The following is a 19,589-nucleotide window of genomic DNA, read 5'->3' as shown; positions in this document are numbered from 1 at the left end:
CTAAGACTGGGCATAGCCAAATACATATTTTTTTAACAATTTTTTTTAACAAAAGCAGTTACCAGGGATGGACTTAGGGCTTTCTGGAGAAAATAAAAAAGATAAGAACACAGGACACCATCACTCACAGTTTTTGTTCCACTATGTTGATGTTCTTCTTAGGCAAATATACCAATGAATTACTTACATGAAATGTTTATTGAGGACATGCAATGTGTTAGATGCTGTCCTAGGGTCTCATAGCCAGATATTTCTTAGAAGTATGGCATTGTCTCAAGCTTCTAGAAAAAGATACTTGACTGGTGGTTACCAAGGGTGGTGGGGGTGGGGGACATGTTGTTCAAAGAGTACAAATGCCCAGTTACAAGATGAATAAGGTATAGGTATCTAATGTACAACACAGTGATTATAGTTACTATCTTATAAGCATACTTGGAAGTTGCTAAGAAAATAAATGTTACATGCTGTCATGAAAAAATGAAATGGTAATTATTTGATTTGTTGTAGGTGTTAGTTAATTCAACAGTAATCATTTTGCAGCATATAAGTGTATCAAATCAACATGTAGGCATTAAACTTATATAATGTGATATGTCAGTTGTATCTCAGAAAAGCTGGGGAAGGCCTGGCATGCTGCAATCCTTGGGGTCGCAAAGAGTCAGACACAACTGAGAGACTGAACTGAACTGAAAGCTGGGGAAATTTTTTCTAAAAATGTAATACAGCATTTTATGGAAGACACTGATGACACTTTTATGATAATTTGATTATAAAATGAATCCTGAAACCAGGCTGGTAATCTAAATATGCAAGGTCCTCTAACTGGAGTGAGAAATTAGGGACTTTGGGAACTATGTGAACTGGGGTGTATGCGCCTGACCTAAACACGTGCAAATGCAAATGTTCAAAACCATTTTGTTGATCAAATAGATCAAGCAAAAGGAATTTGTGGCACCGATTAGAAAAGAGTTCGCCAAGTTGATGTCCCTTGAATTAATGTATTTTCACCTGACCCACCCACCTCACTCATGTACACGAAATTAAATAGTGATGTGATTATTTGACATTGTGATTGCAGCCATGGCCTTTACCATGGCCTTTTAATGTGGGAATCAAAACCATGGCTTTGGAAGTAATTGTGATGGAAAGAAATGAGAGGACTGTTCTCACCCAGGCTATAGTACTTATCTCCTGATGCGTAGAAGTTACACTTGAAGATCAGCATCTTAAAACGATAAACATCTGTTGTCATATGTGGGTTCTGAAAGTCAGGAATCTAGAACAGCTTAGCTGGTGGTACTGGCACAGGGCCTCATGAAGGTGCAGTCAAGTTGTTAGCCAGGCTATAGTGGGCACAGTCCATCAGCTCACTGGCATAGGGGTTGGCAGACCTCAGTTGCTTGCTGATTAATAACCTCAGTTCCTTGTCTGTAAGCCTCTGCATAAGCTGCCTAAGTTTCTGTACAATGTGACAGCTGGATTACTAGACTGAAGATCGAAAGGAGAGAGAAGTAGCGGGGAAAGGAAATCTCAGTGTCTTTCACAACATAGCCCGAGTCACACCATAACTTTCACTTTATTTTCAGTGGCTTCTCTGTCCCTACTCAGGACTGGACATTCATGTCCTCTCCTTGAAGGAAGGAATATTAAAGAATTTCTGGAAATATTTTAAAGCCACCCCAGAAACCCTGCCATTTTCTAATCTAGATCTTGTATGTTGGAAAAGAATTTTGACCTCTCAAACTTTAGCTGTTCTTGCTTTTACTTGTTTATTGAGCATTTTTTTTAACTGAAAATGTATGAACAATCAGCCTATTGCCACAAAACTGGTTTAGGGATTATGGGAGGTCATGTTTATACAAACAATTTGCAAACTGTCATAGGAATAAATTGTATCTTTTACTAGCATCTGCAGTTGTAGTTGGTTTATTTTCCTCTGAAAAAGTGCATGTGTGCTAAGTCACTTCAGTCGTGTCCGACTCTTTGCAACCCTACGGACTGTAGCTGCCAGGTTCCTCTGTCCATGGTATTCTCCAGGTAAGAATACTGGAGTGGGCTGCCATGCCCTCTTTCAGGCGATCTTCTGGACCCAGGGATCGAACCTGTGTCTCTTACGTCTCCTGCACTGGCAGGCAGGTTCTTTACCACTAGTGCCGCTTGGGAACCCCTTAGACAAGTCCATTCTCCTGTAAAAGATGAAGAAAGACATCACACGTTATTGTTGACTTATATAGTTCAATAAGTAAACACTAATATTTCACAGGCTTGGGTGACACTGTATAGCTGACACTTCAGGTGCATATTTCTCAAACAAAAAGCAACAAGTTTTATCAGTTTTATTTCTTTCAAATCTATCCACCTGTCCATCTCTACTCCAGAACCCTAGGCCATTGTCATTTCTTGCCTGAACTGTTGCAATAACCTTTAAGTGGCTTTCCAATTATAACTCTTATCTTTCTAAATCCATTTGCCACAGCATAGCCATTATTCTTTATTTAATTTAAATATTCCTTATATAAGAATAATGCCTTTTATATATTGTGGACAGATATGCCAATTCTCACTGGATTAAAGGCTTTATTTTTTAGATTTGTATTATTTTTCACCACATTCAAGTTTCTACATTCTTTCCCTATCTGATTAGAAATGATAGCGACATTTTGGATAGCTATGTGTCTGACAGTAGGATTTTGTTATATGGTGTCTATTTCCACTCACAAGAACATCAGCTCCATGAGGGCAACAACTACATCAATTGATTCATTGCAACTCCTCACTAATTAGCCCCCTGCCTGACACATGTCAGGTACTCAGGAAACATGGTGAATAAATGGATAGCAGGAGTTTTTGACTGCTCCCATTAATTTCCATGAGTCAGGATTTATTTATCAGTTTAGTTGACATGAGGGTACTGATCAGTTTCATTTAGGAAGAATGAGATTGCTCACCTCCATCCACTCACACTAGAGTACGTTTATAGAGCCAAGTGGAAGGAGAGCTTGGGACAGGAAAGAAAAGAAGGTGCAGAAGTGCACTTTGCCTATTTAATGTTTTAAGTTGAAATAGTTACAGACATGGAATTTAGGATGTGACTGTCAAATAACTGACTTTGTATCAGTTTGTTATTTTAGAGCAGACAAACCCATCTTTACTGCCTTTATGTTAGAAAGTTTGCAGGCTTGAAAGCTGGTCTTAGAATGTAGCTGTTGCTGCTGCTGCTAAGTCACTTCAGTCCTGTCCAACTCTGTGCGACCCCATAGACGGCAGCCCACCAGGCTTCCCCGTCCCTGGGATTCTCCAGGCAAGAACACTGAAGTGGGCTGCCATTTCCTTCTCCAATGCATGAAAGTGAAAAGTGAAAGTGAAGTCGCTCAGTCATGTCTGACTCTAGCGACCCCATGGACTGCAGCCTACCAGGCTCCTCCATCCATGGGATTTTCCAGGCAAAAGTACTGGAGTGGGGTGCCATTGCCTTCTCCATAGAATGTAGCTAGAATTTCCTATTGATCTATATGCTTAGTCACTCAGTTGTGTCCAACTCTATGCAACCCCATGACCTGTGGCCCACCAGGCTCCCCTGTCCACGGGAATTTCTCCAGGCAAGAATACTGGACTGGGTTGCCATGCCCTCCTCCAGGGGATTTCCCCAACCCAGGGATTGAACCCAGTTCTCCCACATTGCAGATTCTTTACCAGCTGAGCTACCAGGGACACCCTTATTGATCTAAAACATCTTGTAATATTAATGGCTGTGGAAAGCAAATGAGGACATATAAGTCAATGCACAGCCCGTATCTGTAAGTATTCCTTCTTGATGATCTCCCAATTCTTGTGTCCTGAAAGTTAATAGACAATGTGAGCTTTGCACTTTCACTAGTGTAGTGTGAATTATAGGAGATTAAGGTGCTGCTTTTATTTGATTGTAATTGATTTCAACTGAAATAGAATATATTTAAGTAGGATTTCCTGTTTGGAACATCTTGAAATACTAATAACCAAGGAAAGAAAGTGACAGCATGGAAAATTACGTTTAAATGTCTATCCCTTTAAACTATGAGCTTATTTTGTGGATGTTTTCTATTAATGATATATCTGACAAGTTATAGGCATTTATGTCTTGATCAGTGAGTCTAGAAAATTTAAGTTAGAACCAGATTCAGCATGTTCTGCTTTATATGACTAGTTAAGAATTTTAGAGTTGTATCACTTTTGCTTTAATAACCAGGAGATTCCTCATAATAATCTGAATTTCTAGCTTCTGTTAAAAACTTCAACTATCCAGCAACCCAGAATCTGCATGTGTCATGGCGACATTCATCTGAGCTTGAATGACAGAAGCCACCTTTCACAAGGCTTTCTCTGCACAGAGCCACAATCCCCACCTCTCCTTCTTGTCTCCTACCCAGCCTTTTTCACCAGTTTATGTTACTTGCTTGGCTTCTGTAGACTTTTTCCCTCTTCTGCTGCAGTCTAGAGGACTAACAGTAAACAGCATATTCTCAGGCATGTGTTTTAGAAATATGTTTTGGCAGCTGTGTGAACTATTTAACTGTAGAATTAGGTCAGGTTGTAGAATATTATGTGTTTAAAGGTATCCTAAAATAGATTTATATGCTTGTTAAAATAAACGTATGCATATTATTCTCTAATGCTCCAAGAAGCCTAACATTATTTTTATTATTAAAGAATAATTTTTTCCCCAAAGCAAAACAAGTTTCTCATATTGGTACAGTTTCAAAACACTCATGACAATAGACAATACTGCAATTTACCTATGGGAAATAGACTTAATTGTAAAACAGAGAAGACTAATTTGCTCAAATATCTGCTCAGCTCACAAGGTGATAAAAATCATTCTGCAGGAAACAAGAGAGATGGAATATACCAATATGTATTTATAAACAAACAAGTGTTTATAATGAAATGCAGATAATCTTTGAATGTACAATGTACATTACATTTGCCTGCTTCGTGGGTCTGGGGTATTTTTTGAAAATTGTCTTTTTACATTAGTCCTTGAATATATAATTTACATAGTACAGCTAAGTAGGAAAGATAATTGTTTATCACTCCCCCTTTTCAGAAGTATTTTTATCATGTCTTAGCAGCAGATATTTATATATCTAATCCCTTCTCCAAGACATTAGATAGAGCTTTGAGAAAAAGCAGAGTTGTTTTTTTTTTTTCTTTTCCTTAACAACCACCTCTATTTGAAATGAGGTGTGTTTGCAGTGCCAAAATTAAATATTCAGATTTGTCAAGTACTATAATCTGTGGTACAGAATGGGTAGGTGGGAAAATGCTGAAATCTCAGCTCTTTCCTTTTATCGTGCTATGAAAAATGTTGACAAACATTTGGAACAAGTGAGAGTTGGCAAGGGTAGGTTAGGAATTCATAGCTGCAGAAAAGACCAGAGAAAATTGTCAGCTCATCTCTCCTGACATTTTGCTTATGTCTAGAGGAAGGTTTTACATCCTTTCTAATTTTTTTAACATTCCCTGAATAATTCAAATGGAAAGCCTGATGAGAACATACCTGCGTTTTGAAAATTTATGGGAAAAACAGCCTTTTTTGCATTTCTGCTGAATAAAATGACAGGATTGGCTCCAGGGTTTTCTATTCCCAGTAAAAGCCTTCAGGTTCGTCTGTGACAGGACTCTCCATAGAGGTTATTTTTACCTGGCATGGCTGTACTGTTGCTGCTGCTGCTCTTGATGGCAGAAATAACTTCTCCTGTGGGTGTCTCAGGCAGAATGAAAGCTGGATCAAGGTGGAGAGGTGAAAAGAATCGTGAGTAACCAGGAATTTTTACTCTTGGTGCATTTCTTTCTCTCCTCTTTATATTTAGGAATGCATCGGGTTCGCCTAGCTTTGCAGTTCATAGCATTTCCAAGAGGTTGTTTTAAGACTTAAAAATAATTTTACACATTAAATATGCATGCAGAATAAATGGGCTCCACCTTCTGTAGGCTCCACACATCTGCAATATTGTTCTGGATTTCATTGCAAGACTTTTGCTTGGCTTTTCTAGTTAACTCTTACAGTTCCTGAGACTGTCGAGACTTTGAGCAGATAGATCCAAATGCTGTATATGGAAGTTAAGTTTAGCTCTTCTATATAAAGTTCAAACATGTTGCTCACATTTGTAGATATTCCAATGCTAGCTATGTAATACGATCTTTTACATGTAAGTATTTTGTTCTGAGGGTAATAAGAAAGGAAACTTAGAAACAGCAAATGTCATAGGTGCTTTGATTTGAATAACTTGAGTTTATGCTTTATAACTGGGAATTGTGGGTTAATAAATATATTACTCTTTAGGGTCATTAACGTCTTTATTTTCTCTCTATGGAAATGAAAGACCTCCAATTTCACTAAATGTGTCTATGTATTTAAGCCATATAGTATCTAAACTACTATTTTAGTTTTAGAACTGAATCCATTTCTAGTATTATTACAGGAGAAGGAAATGGATATGACATTTGTTTCTCTCTGAGTTAATTGGCCAGACTGAGCCACTGTCTTTTCTACTTTTACCCTCCAATAGGCCACTGTAGGTGGAAGTGTCCTACTGGTTGTGTGTGTGTGTGTGTGTGTGTGTGTGGAAAGCTTAGATGTAGCTATATTGCTCTTCTCCAAGATAGAAATAGATGTGTTCCTCTTCTCTATATCTCTCTTCAAAAAAAGAATATAGAAGACCAAGGAATCTGCTTGGAGAAGGGGAATATTTCTTTCAGAATATCGTTGAGTGCTCAGAGGAAGTGTACCAATGAACCTATTTTACTGAAAGTACAATTGAGAAGATTCAAGTAACCTTAGAGTTAATTGTGAAGCTTATGACTTTTGCTTTAATCATGCCATTGGCCGATTTACAGTTTTGTTTTACTTACATGGAGTGCTCTAATGGATAGATCAATGGGGACTGTAAGCCGGGTAAGCTGGCAGAGTTATAGATTCAATTTGCTCAGTCTCCAGTTGAATTTCTCAGTAATCAATTATTGCTGGCTTTTTATCTTCCTTTCTCTTTGTCCTTTATTTTTCCTTTAATCTCTCTTTTTTCTTCTTATGATTCAGAAATGACATACATATACATCTGATAATCATACATTTCACAAATAACATGACTGATTTTATTGACCATTTCTTTTCTGGACTTGAAGATTGTCTTGATGTTCTCCCTCACTGTTCCAAGGTGGCACCATGAAATCTAAATTTTGCTTCCCCATTGGAGAATATGAAGAGGAATTCATTCATCCTCAAAGTCCAAGAGTCATCAATTTCATTCCACACTTTGGGCTTAAATATAATTAGTCTAGCTCACAATATTTGTTATAATTTTTATAACCTTATATCTAGCCTTACTTTTCATGTCCATTATATGAAAATGTATCTACAGTAATCTCATCATTAGCTAGGATAGATATGACTACTCCTGTTTAAAGAAAAAGAAACCTATATACCAAAAAGTTAAATTACTTGCTCCAGAATATTCACTTGGTTAAGTTATAGACACAACTCTCTAGACCATGTTTAGACTTCTAATTCAGTGTTCTTTCCACAGCACAAAGCTCCCTTAGAGTACAGTCTGACTGTGGGAAATCCCAGTTGCTGAGTCAACTCTGGGTCCATTTTTAAAACAATAACCTCAAAATGAAACCTTTGGAGAATATTTGAAATGTTACTTCCTTCATGTAGACACTCCCAAAGTCTTTGTTCTATATGGATGCAAATAAATATCTTTAGAATAACATTAGCACAGTATGGTTCAAAATTTCGAAAAAATATATTTTTAAGAAAATAATGCTTAGAAAAATTGGGGGATGGAGATGGGTTGAATAAAATGGGTGGAATTTGACAAACCAATTGTCCTAATGTAGAGGCCCAGTTTTCTGCTTTAGAATTATTTGACTTCCCAAGAGGTTATGGAACTGTGATTCCCTGTATTATGATGACCATGGTGATCTTCAATGCCCAAAAGAACACGGACGAGGCAGAGGGCAATTCAGCATCTTAAACTCGTGCTTTAACCTTTTCTTTTCAAATAAGCCCTCAAGAAACACAAAAATGAGTGATCCAAGCATACCCTTGTGTTGAAGAGTTTGGGTGAGAAGAGCAGAGGCAATCTACTGAGAATTTCTCACCCAAGACAATTCCTGTTGATTTACAGATCAATTGACTCCCAATAATGACTAAATTGTGACAGAAAGCTCATAATCAACTTAATATGCATCCATTGGGAGAATCTGTGAATATATTTAGAGGGATACTCAACTTCCTAATTAGGTGAGAGTTATATAATAAATTTAGAATGGCAGTGATAAAAGTCAAAGTAAGAAATCTCAGAGTTTCTAATTTTCAAAGAATGTCAAGTCACAGATTTGGGCATGGATCTTCAAGTCTAAGGAAATTTATATTCTGTGTTGCATATAACAGACATTGTACTCATCTTTTTATTTTTTGGTCACTTTCTATTCATAGACTTCTAAAAGCTAAAAAGATTTTAGAGATTGTTAAAGACTATCTTCTACTTCAAAATAGAATGCATATGTTTTTTGAGAGACTTAAAATGCACTTAAGTGTTTCTGTTGCTTTCAATTTTTTCCCATGGATTACAATTTTGTTGTTATTGTTTTGGGGGTGAGGGGGTGGTTCTCTGTGACTCAGCTGGTGAAGAATCTGCCTGCAATGATGGAGACCTGGGTTCAATCCCTGGGTTGGGAAGATCCCCTGGAGAAGGGAAAGGCTACCCACTCCAGTATTCTGGCCTGGAGAATCCCACGGACTGTATAGTCTACAGAGTCTCAAAGAGTCCGACAGGACTGAGCAACTTTCACTTTCACTTTACATTTTTTAAAGTAACTAAAATTTGATAATTTTAGTATTTATTTAGTTTTTAAATCTGTTTATAAATTTGTCTATTTCTTGAAATTGTGAACTCAAGGAAGAAGCTCTTTGTATCATTTTCAGTTTTTAGTAGTTTCTGACACATTGTAAAGACTCAGTGATTATTCGCTTAAATAAATGGATTCTTCAAACATTTGAGAGTAAATTAATATATAATTTATGTAAGTTCTTTGGAATATTTAAAATTACTGAATTTGACCTTATTCTTTGACAAAAGTATTTATGTACAAAGAAATTTTTCAAAATATTAAATATTACAAAAAATATATAAATGTAAAATATGGAAAGGTTAAGTAGAGTAGATGCTGGGAAATGTAGTCATTCTCAAACATTAAAAGTAAGTTTTAAAAAATAGCAACTAACAAAATGCTTAAAATGAAACATTTGGTGAAAAGGCTGTACAAAAAATAGATTTATATATATTATGACTCAAAAAAAGAACTCACAAGAAACTTCCTAGATAAAGAAGAACTGAATGCCATGTAGCTCTCAATCATCTATGTTTTTTTTAATAGCACTTACCTTTATCTAACTTTATCTCATATAAATTTTTTTAATATATTTATTTCTCCACCAATAGAATATAAACTCCAAGAAGGCAAGAATTCAGTCTATCTTGTTATTGTTTGTTTCCCTTGTTTTAGTAAAGAATCAAGGAAATATATTTATCCAATGAATATATATTGACTGCATAATGTATGAAGATAAATTAAATTAAAAGGAAATGCTCCAAATTAGAAATTTCCATTAGATATTGTGATTATATTTAACCTCTACTTTAAAAAAATACTTTTTAGACTTAATGTTTATTTTAAATTAAAAAAATAATATTTTTTAAGCCAGCCATATCATCCAAGGAAAAGACTGCATCATAGACATAGCATAATATAAATCTGATGCTTTAGATTAATTTAAAAGATTTTTTTATAAAGAAAAGAAGAAAAAAATAAGTCTCTAGTTTGTAGAGTCACTTTAAGATTGTCAAATCTTCTATCCTCTGGAAAGAAAAAAAATCTGTCCATAAGTATACCATGGTTTATTTCTTATCTTTATATGTTATTTTTAACTGCCCATCACATTTTAAAAGGAACTCTCTACAGTTATTTTTAAACATTTGCTTCTTTACTTTGGTCACTGGCCCCAGCACAACTGTTTATTGTAGAAAATTTTGTACTATTAGAATTATTGAGGGCAGAGTTCTTCAGAGATACCCTGAAGTCACTTAAATTAAATTTTTAAAAGCTTTAAAAGTAACTTAGCTGCTATTGCTCTCTCTCCAATTTTATGTTTCACCTTCACCACTTTATTGACAGTATATGCTACACAATTCCCCATGAGCTTAATTTAACTCTTCTTTCAAACAACTAGTTTTGTAAAACTATAAGACATTTAAATAGGCTTACCAGTTTTTTTGAAAAACAGTGTTTAACAATGTGTATTCTGTATCTCTTCTCTTTCTCAATTATTTATTTATAAATTTTTGAGAAATACTTCTTGAAAAAGGACTAAGCATGTTCATTCAGTTAAAGCAGTATACAACTTTAATCCATAATATAAAGTTACTGAAGAAATACACAATATAAAATTATTGAGGAAAGAGATTTTAGTATTTCTTGTTCCTTTTTTTTTGTAGGCAATTGGAACATATTCTTACAATATTGATTAGAGGATACGTTTGGTACCAAAAATCAATAGATTTATGTTGAGCTAAAGTAAAGGTAGTGAGTTACTCCTAGGGAATGATTAATATTAAAGATTCACTAAAACACAGCCTGAAGCTGACAGTATAAAATAGACATTTGGAAACATGAGAAACTGATAGTATTTGCCAGTGAGCAGCCCAAGGATGATTGGGCTCTATCAGAGAAAGAGCATAATGTGCTTCCTTGATGATAAAAGCATAGAACCAGATGTCATAACATATAACTGACAGTATTCCCTTGTAGATGAAGTTTTCCTTTCTGCCACCATCTGAGTTATCCTATACAGTCAGAGGGTGGAGATTTCATACATTACATTAGTAAAGTTCATCGAACCCAAGAGGATTATCATGATACTTTAAAGATATATAGTATGTCATAATGGAACTCTGGGAAGTGTACCACATTTCATTTTAGGGAGAAAAATATAGTGTTGCATGTCTACAATCGTTTGTAGTGTGATATTTTTGGAAGAACTAATGTGTTCCCTTTCACTAATTCTTTGTAAATTATAGCTGAAATAAATGACCCTAATTTTAGTGGGAAAATTTAGGGACTTTCTATTCAACTCAGTGATGAATAATAATTATAATATTTAAATTATTACTTCTTAATACAAGAAAGGTACAGAGAGACTTTTTTTTTTTTTTGAGACTTTTTAATAGTTCAGCAAGAAAAGAACTGAAAAAAAAAAAATGAATTTGAACACCCATACGCATTTATTTTGTTGAGGTTTCCCTGGTGGCTCAGATGCTAAAGAATCTGCCTGCAGTGCAGAAAACCCAGGTTTAATCCCTGATTTGGGCAGATACCCTGGAGAAGAGAATGGCTACCCACTTCAGTATTCTTGCCTGGAGAATTCCATGGACAGAGGTGCTGTGGGGCTTTAGTCCACGGGGTCATAAAGGGTTGGACATGACTGAGTGACTAACACTTTCACATTTATTTTGTTACCTTGTTTCTGCAATATATACTTAAGTTAAAGCCATTTAACATTTATTAAAATAATATATTTAAAAGGCCAATTTTTTTGTATTCTAGTTTTATTAAATGGTTATGGTAAAGGTATGCCTAGCAGATAATTAAATAATTATTCAACAACACAGGCCTGTTCTTCCTGGCCCCTTCCTATTCAATCAATATTAGAGTGTTCAGAAAACCAAGTTCAGCTGATGGCAGAATATGAGCTGTTTTTATTTGCTGACACCATATCATTTTGTCTACTCCTAAGGAACTCTAGAGCAAAGACAAAATTAACTTTGTTTCCTTTCTGTATCTCCAGATCTCTAGGTCTGTTCTCTGAGGATAAATATAAACATCATGGAACAGATAAGAACTTTACAATTAGTTAAGTTTGAAAGATTGAAACGTCACTTTGGAGACTGCCCATTTTGTGTTTTATATTGCACTGAGCCTGTAACACACAATTATGGTAATTATGCCAATATAAACAGCCTTAGGTAGGGAGGATAGGGGTTATAGAAGATGACTTTACTTACATGTGTGTCACAAAGGTCAATAACTTGAAGCTGTAGCAAATGAAGAGAAAGTAGATTCCTTGATCGTATACATTCCAGTGTAACTTTGTTGCCTCAAGTTCCCTTAGTCTCAAATCTGGGGACCAGGAGAAAGCACTCAGCTGTTCCATGGATGCTTAAGGAAACAGCTGAACTCAGCTGTCACACACACATGAATAGAAAAGCAATTTCCCAGGTAATCCTTTCTCAAATCATTCCATATTGAAAGGTTAAAATTCCATGGTAGCAGAATTTGAAAATAATTAAAGAAATGACAACCTTGATTCCATTTTGATAAAGATGATAGAAATTAAGTGTGAACAGGGATTATAAAACAGTGTGTAATCTGAGAGGATGCACAAGATCAATGTCTATAACTTCAGGTTTGGTAAATCCAACATTCATCCTGGCTTTTGCCACAGAGAAATGACTCTAAATTATTCCAGCACAATGATTTTAACTGTCTCATCTGTAACAATTTCCAGTATAATATTTTGGTTCTAATAAATCTATTTATAAATTTGAAGGACACTGAGAAATAGGGAGTCTATAAAATTTTATTTTTCTCATTTTATGGTGCAGATGTGAGCCAACAAATTTGGCCATGTAGCTTATTTCTGTCAGTTGACTACTATTTTCCGATTGACTTTGATTTTAAATTAGATATTTAAACTCATAAAAATTTAGCCCAAGGGTATAGTAAAAACACACCTAAGAATATAATGTCTTTGTAAGCTTGCTATTTTGAAAAGAGACAAGTTCAAGACTTTACTGTTCACTAATCCTCCTTAGAAACGACCTATTATTTGTCATTTGAAATTGTTCTTAGGTTACAGAAGTGTTAAATTTTTTGTGTGTGCTAGAGCTCAGTTAGTTTTGGACAGTGTGATAAAGCAGAACAGCGTGCCCAAAGAAATGTGGTAATGAATATATTACTGCTCTAACTGGTTCAAAATCCCTGCCAAAGTAGCCACATTCTCTTCTATGAATCTGTTTAACACTCTCACCACTAAGATTCTCACACTATATGTCAGTTTGATATGTTTAAATAATGTAATAAAATGCTGAGCAGGCTCAAAAGTAGTACAGTCTTGATTCATCTCTCATTTTCACCATGAAGAAAGAAATTCACAAAATTGCTAGCATTAAAATTTCTAGCTTTGTTACATTTACTAATCACAGTGAAATAGAAACAGAGGGCAGAAATGGGGTTTTTTGTGATGTAGGCCTGTACAGTTGAGAAATGGATTCAGGGAGAATGAGTGATAATTTGAAGACATTTTGAAGACAATAATCTGAAGCATTTAATGGCTAAATATCATAGAGTAGCACTGTGACCTGAACAAAACTTATGGGCAAGAAGGTCATGAGTTCTGCCAGAAATTTCATCAGTCACTGCCAAGGAAATTTCTTTCTTAATAAATGAAGCCATCATGAAAATAATCATCAAAATAATTTCCTCATGAAATGTAATGCAAATTTAGAGTAAATGATGGTCTGTCCAACCCCAAATTTAATTTTAGGGAGAACAGTTAAGAAGTCTCCAATATGTTTCAAAATCATTATATACAGAGTTAGAGTAGACAGATATGCCTAGAAACAGACATGCTGCTGCTGCTGCTGCTGCTAAGTGGCTTCAGTCGTGTCCGACTCTGTGCAACCCCATAGACGGCAGCCCAGCAGGCTCCCTCATCCCTGGAATTCTTCAGGCAAGAACACTGAAGTGGGTTGCCATTTCCTTCTCCAATGCATAAAAGTGAAAATGAAAGTGAAGTCTCTCAGTCGTGTCCAACTATTAGCATCCCCATGGACTGCAGCCCACCAGGCTCCTCTGTCCATGGGATTTTCCAGGCAAGAGTACTGGAGTGGGGTGCCATTGCCTTCTCCCAGAAACAGACATACCAAGATCCTAATCCAATCTTTCAACCTACATGTATGTTGTGAGAACTGACATAATCTCTCTAGGTCTCTGTTTTTATTTGTTAAGTGGGGATAACATTTCCCCCCCCAAAAAATTGTGAAGATTTACCACACTGATCATAAAGTTTGGGTACACAGATGTTCAAATATTGATTCCTATTCCAGTGTTGTAATGATTATTAATATTGGTATTGTGATTATTGGGCTTTCCTGATGGCTCACTGGTAAAGAATCTGCCTGCCAAAGCAGGAGACACAGTTTTGATCCCTGGTTCATGAAGATCCCCTTGGAGAAGGAAACTGGCAACCCACTCCAGGATTCTGGGAAATCCCATGAACAGAGAAGCCTGGCAGGCTATAGTCCATGGGGTTACAAAAGAGTCAGACACAGCGTAGTGACTAAAAACAACAACAGTTGGGATTATTAAATTTTTATTCCCCTGAAAATTCCTTTTTTACTGTTTACTGCACATACTTCTCTGGAATCTCACCAAAAGGAGGAAAGCTCTTTCCTGAGAGCACATTACTTGCTTGGTATAGAGCCCAGATCACCGTATGCAGTAAGAAAATGTAACAGTGACAGTGAAGAAATGCTGATATATGTCTATTATGGTCTGCAACGACCCAGAGGGAGGGTAGGGGAGGGAGGAGGGAGGAGGGTTCAGGATGGGGAACGCGGGTATACCTGTGGCAGATTCATTTTGATATTTGGCAAAACTAATACAATATTGTAAAGTTTAAAAATAAAATAAAATTTAAAACCTGTTTTAAAATAAATAAATAAATAAATAACTGGAGAATGTATTTCTAATGGAATTAAAACTTCTCTCCAGACTGAAAAAATTGGGATGCAAATTTAATCTTACTTGTGTATACTTTTTCTGAATCTATTGTAAATTTATATGTATAAGTGCTGAGAAAGAAAATTATCTTGTATTTTGAGATTTATACCCTCAAAAATTAAAGACACAATAAACAATAGATCATATATCAAATAATTATGAAATGAAAAAGAGAGTCAAATGTGTTTAACAAATATTAATTAGAAATCAAACAAATGTGTCCTCTACATGTATGCACATTCGTGCACACACACACACATATGTATATATAATACATATGTATATCTATATGATATAATATGCATATATAACATTCAGATAACTATGATTATTTCTTTCAGAAAACTTATTTGAAAGAGCACTTAGGGTACCCATAAATGATGCCAGGATTGCCTCTTAAAGGAAATGAGAGAAATCGGAATACTCTGTCTTTTGCCAAGAATTCACTTTATTTTTATTGACATATATTTTCATCTTATGGGCTAGAAACGATTGAAGATCACTTGGTTTTGTTTGCAAAGTGTCATAGTTCTTACCCTTCTCCTTTTTCTGACATTGTTAAAATATATTGACTTCACTGGTCATTCATTCATGACAGGGCTACACTTTGCAAGCATACATTGGATATGTATGAGTATTTAACATAATTTAAATTCTTTCAGGAACTTAATACTAAGCTGCAAATTTTAGTGCTTTAGTTGCTAAGTCATGTCCGACTCTTGGCAACCCCATGGACTGAAACCTGCCGGGCTTCTCTGTCCAGGGGATTTTCCAGGCAATACTGAAGTGGGTTGCCATTTTTCTTCATTGTCTAAAATGTGTATGCAGTATTAGCCATTGTCCAAAGGACTTAGTTTTTCCTCCTCTATTATTAAACGCTTCTGATGATGAAGAAAGCAGATCGAATTCACATTTTTAAAATAATTTTATTTATTTATTTTTGGCTGTGCTGGGCCTTCATTGCTGCACAGGCTTTTCTGTAGTTGCAGCAAATGGAGGCTGCTCTCGGGGTGCTGTGCTCAAGCTTCTCATTGCAGTGGCTTCTGTTGCAGAGCATGGGCTCTAGAGTGATGGGCTTAGTAGCTGTGGCACATGGACTCCGTAGTTACAGTTCATGGGCTCTAGAGCACAGGCTCAGTTGCTCCGTGGCAGGTGGGATCTTACCAAATCGGGGATTGAACCCATGTCTCCTGCATTGGCAGGAGGATTCTTTACCACTGAGCCACCAGGGAAGCCCCATAAAATGACATAATGATATTCAATTATAAATGCTATAAAATCAAGTTCTCATCTTTAAAACTTACATTACTAATACTTAGATGGAGAAAACAACTGAATTTTATTATTATGAAACGTTGTCTTAAGAGTTATAACTTAAAACATTCAAAATAGAAGTACAAATTTTGAATATGTTGAGGGGAAAGGAAGTAAAAAATCTTCTCACATAGAAAAGATCTGGAATGTGGTGGGTCCCTAGTTTTAGGGATTCATATACAACATTTTGCCAGATTTCTACCAAAAATAATGCAATTAGAACATATATTCCCCTGGTATCATCATTTGCTAAGTACGCAGTTGTTGTCTGTGTGTGTGTGTGTTGTGGGGCTATTTGGGTACATTTCTTATAGAGTGACCCAGGAAACTGATAGAAAAACCTGAAAAAATATTTTAAGATTTTGGCTTTTATGTCCAGGAAATAATGCAAAATGTTGAATTTACTATAACTGATGGCAATATTTTTCTAATTTAAAAGATTGGCTGAGAACTCACATTTACCGCATTCTGAGATAAATTTACACTTAGTGACATAATCTGGAGAACTGATCCACACACAGCAAGCTTTTCTGAATAAGTAATTAAGTATAAAACCAGGGGCAAATGTGCACCCAATAAACCTAAGGATTATGAGTTCTGCTTGAGTACACAAGAATCTTGTGTGATGGAATCAGCAACTCAGGTCTTTAATGTCCTGTTGGGATTACGTTTGGAAAACATCTGTAAAAATCTGTCACAATTTGCAGAACAAAAGACAATGTCAGTGTGTTTCATAGTCATGTTCGTGTAGTGTTATGTAAAGAGAAAATGAAAATGACTACAGGTGGAAAAATATGAAACACCTTTCATTTATTCTCAATGCAAGGAGCCAGGCTCTCCTGGCAACCTGAAAGCATCAGATTTTTCTCCTATTAAAAACAATCTTGATGTTTTTTAAGGCAAGTTTTATAGAGTGCTAGATATGTGGTCATTTTCAGTTTATAAGTAATTTGAAGTATTCTGGCAGTCCCCATAAGTCAACATGTACATGCCAGAATGTGCCTAATCACCTGTGATTTCAAAATATATATTTAATCAGTATATAGTCACTCACTGAGCAAATTAACAGACCTGAAAGAAGTGAGTGAGCTATGCTCCTATCCAAAGGTAAAGTGTTCCAAAAAGAAGGAAGAGTAAATGCAAAGCTTTGGTTATGAAGAGTATGCCTGGCTTGTTCACAGGAGCAGGCCTAGAAGTCAGTGTGCCCAGAAGTCAGAAGGAGGTTGAAGTGGGAACAGATCATGTGGATCATTATAAACCCATGTAAGGCTTCCAGATGTTAATCTAAATGGAATGGAAGGTCACGGGAGGAGTTTGAGCTCAAGAGTGAAAATGATCTAACACCTTTATAGTACCTCTTTGGTTATATACATATTCAAACTGACAGCATCTCATATTTCCCTATCGACTTCTGTTTTAGAGAACTTTCTGATGCCCACAGCCACAGACATGGGGATATGTTACTGATCAGAGGAGACCAGAGGGCAGGCCTGACACAGTTCTGGCACCAGAAACTGTTCTTTCTCCGTGATTCTCAATGAGGGTGGTCTAGTCCTCCTAAGACAGGCATTCTCTATGGAGAATGTTTCACCCCCAAATGGGAGAAAGTTTGATCAAGGGGGTAAGGGGTGGAAAAAGTACTTTTATATGTGCAAAGCTATTACATCTGTGTATCTGTGCTATCATACTTTCATTGAGGATTCTGTTGGAATGAAAATATCTCAAAGGCTCCTTAGGGCTGTCAGTAACAAGTGAAAAATGAGAATCACTGCTCTTCAGCAGACTTCAGAATTCTGTAGAGGGATTTTGGTTGTTGTAATTATTGAAGCAGCACTGCCACTAGCATTTACTGGATAGAAACCTGAAATGCTGCATGTCTTGTGCTGCTGCTGCTGCTGCTGCTAAGTCGCTTCAGTCGTGTCCGACTCTGGAGTAGTCATTTCAAATATCCCATTGAGAACTCATGAAAAAACAAAAATCTGTCTAACTATTTGAGCTTAGAAGCTAGTTCTGTTTTCCAGAGTAATTCTTACTATGCAAGTACCTTGTAAAAGAAGGTAAAATTGTACTTCATTTTACTCAGATCACATCGCAGACCAAGGTATCACTTTTTGTATTGGAATCAATGATACCTGCATCAGTCTACATCCTAAGGCTGTCGTGTTCACAGTGCTTCTACATATAGATGCAAACATCTGACTATTTCTTTATACCAATATATGCCCAAGCATTAGATATTGAAATATGAATAATTTTAGTATAATTCATTTTGCTTTCAGTTTTCCAGTTTTGTGTGTCTATGTGTGTCTATATATATATAGACACACACACTTTACTCTGTAAATACTCATTCTGGACCAGGCCCTGTAGTAAATACTTTATTTTATTCATTTAAAATTTTTAGTCAACCCAGGAGGATTTTCCCATTTTAAAGATGAACAATAAAGAGGTTAGGTTACATAATCTAAAGACACATTGCTTAAAGTGGTAGAGGTGGGATGTAGAAAGAGAACCCTTGTTAAAGTTTAATCATCATCATGTGGCTGGTATTAGGCTTCCATAGTCTCTGAATGGTTGTTATTTTTTCATTAAATATTCAGGAGCACAATTTTTCAGACTTACCAGTTACATAAGTCACGATTAATTGTCTGCCTCTCAGATTGACTTTTTGTTTGACTCCTTGTTTTGAGTATAAGGTGAAGTTGCTAACTTTTGTTTCTTGAATAAGTAAAGATCTTATCTAATGGGATGGATCTGATCGCTTATTAAAGTTTACTTATTGAATCTTGCCTGTTCAAAGTGCTGAGCCTTTTCAAATATTTCTCCAGAACTAGAAAATCCTGGAAAAGTTCTGTCCAGTATCCCAGATAGTGAAATGTTTACTGACTAAAAACATTTCAGTATTGTTTACTGAGGCAAAATGGCTAATCAGTGTGTTGAGTTTCTGAACTACAAATTTAGCTATAGTCTTTGGCGTTTATTGACTAGTAATTATAGTAAACACACACACATATATATATATGAACACACACACACACGTGTGTGTGTGTGTGTGTGTGTGTGTGTGTTGCTCAGTCATGTCCAATTCTTTGCAACTCTATGGAATGTCGCCTGTCAGGCTCCATAGAATTCTCCAGGCAAGAATACTGGAGTTGGTAGCCATTCCCTTCTCAGAGGATCTTCCCCAAGGATTGAACCTACATCTCTTACATATCCTGCATTGCATTCTCTACCATCTGAGCTACCAGGGGAGCCCAGAGAAAGAAAAAGAGAGAGAGAGGCTTCAAAATGCTCTTAAAATTTTATAAACTAGAAATCATCCTACACAATAAATTTGAATAATTTACTATTTAATTAGACTTTTAGTCTACTTTTCTCAGAGATTTTTTTTT

General features: G+C 35.9%; 1 protein-coding gene and 1 long non-coding RNA gene across 4 annotated transcripts in view; one reads left to right on the top strand and one right to left on the bottom strand.

The window, feature by feature from the left end:
- ROBO1 (roundabout guidance receptor 1) overlaps positions 1-19,589 on the top strand; it is a 1,295,994-nt gene that overhangs the window by 352,964 nt on the left and 923,441 nt on the right. The window lies entirely within an intron of this gene.
- Positions 1,756-9,311, bottom strand: LOC100848584 (uncharacterized). Of its 2 annotated transcripts, none has more exons than XR_009494797.1 (2): positions 5,537-9,311; positions 1,756-2,186 (listed from the first exon to the last, which is right to left on the bottom strand). It is a non-coding gene; the product is annotated as an uncharacterized lncRNA (long non-coding RNA). The 2 variants fall into 2 exon arrangements; XR_139199.6 differs by having other exon boundaries at positions 5,681-9,311.

The sequence above is a fragment of the Bos taurus genome, chromosome 1 (assembly GCF_002263795.3).
Source record: "Bos taurus isolate L1 Dominette 01449 registration number 42190680 breed Hereford chromosome 1, ARS-UCD2.0, whole genome shotgun sequence".
Taxonomy (NCBI): Eukaryota; Metazoa; Chordata; class Mammalia; order Artiodactyla; family Bovidae; genus Bos; species Bos taurus.
The sequence above is the reverse complement of the archived record's forward strand: the minus strand, read 5'-3'. Positions and strand labels throughout refer to the sequence as shown.